Source organism: Triticum dicoccoides, chromosome 5B (genome assembly GCF_002162155.2).
Source record: "Triticum dicoccoides isolate Atlit2015 ecotype Zavitan chromosome 5B, WEW_v2.0, whole genome shotgun sequence".
Lineage (NCBI taxonomy): Eukaryota > Viridiplantae > Streptophyta > Magnoliopsida > Poales > Poaceae > Triticum > Triticum dicoccoides.
Window position 1 is genome coordinate 151465844 of NC_041389.1, and position 3891 is coordinate 151469734.

Below are 3891 nucleotides of genomic sequence, written 5' to 3' on the forward strand. Positions count from 1 at the left end.
CTAATCCTGATTAAATTAATCTAATCACTAGTTAACTTAATTAAAACCTGATTAGCCTGTTCAGTCTATGACATGCGGACCCCACATGTCAGTTTGACCCAGTCAACACCCTGTTGACTGCTGATGTCATGCTGACATCATGATGATGTTAGCATACACTATTCTGGATAATGTTAGAATTAAATAGATAAATAAATTCAAAAAATGATTAAAACTTTAGAAATACATAGAAAATAAACCGTAGCTCAGATGAAAATGTTTTCTGCATGAAAGTTGCTCAGATCGGCGAGACGAATCCGGATACGCAGTCCGTTCGTCCGCCGCACACCCCTAACCAATCGAACCCGCAAGTTTCCCCCTCCGGCTCCTCTGCCCGAAAACACGAAACACCGGGGATATTTTCCCGGATGTTTCCCCCCTTAACCGGCATCACCTCATACCACGTTAGGGCCCACCTAGCATCGTTACTTGTCTTGTCATGCATCGATATGCATCTGTTTACATGGTATTCATTGTTTCTTCCCCCCCTTTTCTCTCTGGTAGACTACGAGACCGACGCTGCTGCTGCCCAGTTCGACTACGGAGTTGACGACCCCTCTCTCTTGCCAGAGCAACCAGGCAAGCCCCCCCCCCTTGATCACCAGATATCGCCTATTCTACTCTATACTTCTTGCATTAGAGTAGTGTATCATGTTACTGCTTTCCGTTATACCTATCCTGATGCATAGCCTGTCCTTGTTACTACTGTTGATACCTTTACCTTCAATCCTATATGCTTAGTATAGGATGCTAGTATATTCATCTGTGGCCCTGCATTCTTGTCCGTCAGCCGTGCTATACTATCGGGCCGTGATCACTTGGGAGGTGATCACGGGTATATACTATATATTTTATACATGATACATGTGGAGACTAAAGTCGGGTCGGCTGGTGGAGCACCCGCGAGTGGATCTTTGTGGCGGAGCGACAGGGCCGGTTGAGACCGCCTAGGAGAGAGGTGCACCTGGCCCTGTTCGGCGTTCGCAGATATTTAACATGCTTAACGAGATCTTGGTATTTGATCTGAGTTGGCTACGAGCCTATACGCACTAACCATATACGTGGGAGTAGTTATGGGTATCCCGGCGTCGTGGTATCAGCCGAAGCACTTCAGACGTCAGCGACGGAGCGGCGCGCGCCGGATTGGACTGGAACGCCTGCTAGGCTAGGTCTGCTTCCGGCCGCCCTCGCAACATGCAGGTGTGCTATGGGCGATGGGCCCAGACCCCTGTGCGCTTAGGTTTAGACCGGCGTGCTGGCCTCTCTGTTTTGCCTAGGTGGGGCTGCGACGTGTTGATCTTCCGAGGCCGGGCATGACCCAGGAAAGTGTGTCCGGCCAAATGGGATCAAGCGTGTTGGGTAAGTTGGTGCACCCCTGCAGGGAAGTTAATCTATTCGAATAGCCGTGATCTTCGGTAACAGGACGACTTGGAGTTGTACCTTGACCTTATGACAACTAGAACCGGATACTTAATAAAACACACCCTTCCAAGTTCCACAGACAACCCGGTGATCGCTTTTCCACAGGGCAACGAGGAGAGGATCGCCGGGTAGGATTATGCTATGCGATGCTCTTGGAGATGCTACTTGGAGATGCTACTTGGAGGACTTCAATCTACTCTCTCCTACATGCTGCGAGACGGAGGCTGCCAGAAGCGTAGTCTTCGATAGGGCTAGCTATCCCCCTCTTATTCTGGCATTCTGCAGTTCAGTCCACTAATATGGCCTCCTTACACATATACCCATGCATATGTAGTGTAGTTCCTTGCTTGCGAGTACTTTGGATGAGTACTCACGGTTGCTTTCTTCCCCCCCTTTTCCCCCTTTCCTTTCTTTCTGGTTGTCGCAACCAGATGCTGGAGTCCAGGAGCCAGACGCCACCGTCGACGACGACTCCTACTACGCTGGAGGTGCCTACTACTACGTGCAGCCCGCTGACGACGACCAGGAGTAGTTAGGAGGATCCCAGGCAGGAGGCCTGCGCCTCTTTCGATCTGTATCCCAGTTTGTGCTAGCCTTCTTAAGGCAAACTTGTTTAACTTATGTCTGTACTCAGATATTGTTGCTTCCGCTGACTCGTCTATGATCGAGCACTTGTATTCGAGCCCTCGAGGCCCCTGGCTTGTATTATGATGCTTGTATGACTTAGTTATGTTTTAGAGTTGTGTTGTGATATCTTCCCGTGAGTCCCTGATCTTGATCGTACACATTTGCGTGCATGATTAGTGTACGATTGAATCGGGGGCGTCACACAAGCCCAAGTGGACGCCCATTTTGGACCGAAACCGGCACCGCCGCCAAAGGAGAAAGTGCCTGAGAAAGTAATTGACCACTTCATGCGTATGGCTAGAGAACCAGCTCCCAAGCCTGTTGACTCAGACTATGATCGCCAAATCAGGAAGGCACATCGAGCACGACTACAGAAGGAAGCGAGCTCAAGCTCGAGCCAACAAGCAGCTGGCAAAAAATGTGGGAAAACCGTTCCCCAGTTGGGAGAACAGGCGGCGCAAGCGATCCCCCCGCTTGTTGTGCCAACAACACATGAGAGGAGTAGTATGCACGCCAAATATTATTGTGGGCAAACTGTTAGCGTTCCCCAGCATGGCGATGTGGTAATAACAGAGGATCATATAATGCAGGCTCAAATGCTCAATATCTCTGTTGGACAACTCCTCGAAATCGAGCCCATGCCTACGCTTAAAGAATCGGAAATAGCATGGCAATATGTCCGGGGCAAACCTTTGGTCCATCCAGACAAGGTCAAGGACCTCCCAACGAGAATGTATCAATTGCATCAATGGTACATGAACATTACCAAGATTTCCAATTGAGAGTCCCTCATGGTGAATGTCAAGCATGAGCATTATTACCATGAGAAAGCCCTGGCCATTGAGTATCCAGAACTATTTCAGTATTTTAATCAAGACGCACTCGACAAGTCTATCGTCAGTTGCCATTGTCTGTAAGTGATTTCTTTCTGTAATTTAAGTCTCAAGCTAGTTATGTAGTGATAATTATGATCAATCATTACATGTAATTATCCTCACTATATTCTTTTTCTGTGGTATTATATGCAGGATGAAGATATATGAAATGAAAAAAGCTGGACGCTATGGCGTTGGGTTCATCGACCCAAATACCATTAATCAGGAAATATAGGAGATTGAACATTGTCAAGCTGCTGTAGAGGAAAGCATGCTAGAGTTCTTGAAGCGCCTCAGTAGCAATGAAGATATACTACTTCCTTACAAGTTCCCGTGAGTCACACTGTCTTGTACTACAAATTCCATTTTTGCTTACTAGCTAGCTAGATGTTAATAATTAAGTGTATACGGTTTACGGTAGTTGATTAATTTTATGCACATGCCCGCTTAATTAAGACATGCAAACATGTGCGTGTGCAGTTGGCACTGGGTCTTGTTAGATATTAAAGTTGAGGAAGGAAAAGTTGAATTACTGGACTCACTACCTAAAGAAGATAAAGACTACACCATCGTGAAGGGGATAGTCAACAGGTAATTTCAATCATTATTAACTATTAGTTCCTAATATGAACTATTTAATAACCCCTTTATTAATTTTCTTTGCCGACGGGCAGGGCATGGGCAAAGTTCATCAAGGTGACTCCAGGCAAGTGGCCAAAAAAGTTGTTTTGGCATCGACCATTGGTAAGTAATTAAGTAGTACTAGCTAGCTACCATCTCTTTAATTCTTGTTTCAATATCATTAATTAATTATCATGCTTGATTAATCATTATCTGATTCAATTCCATTCTCGTAAAGGCCCTGAGGCAGGCGCCGGAGAATAATCTGTGTGCATTCTACGTTTGCGAGAACATTCGCATGATGACG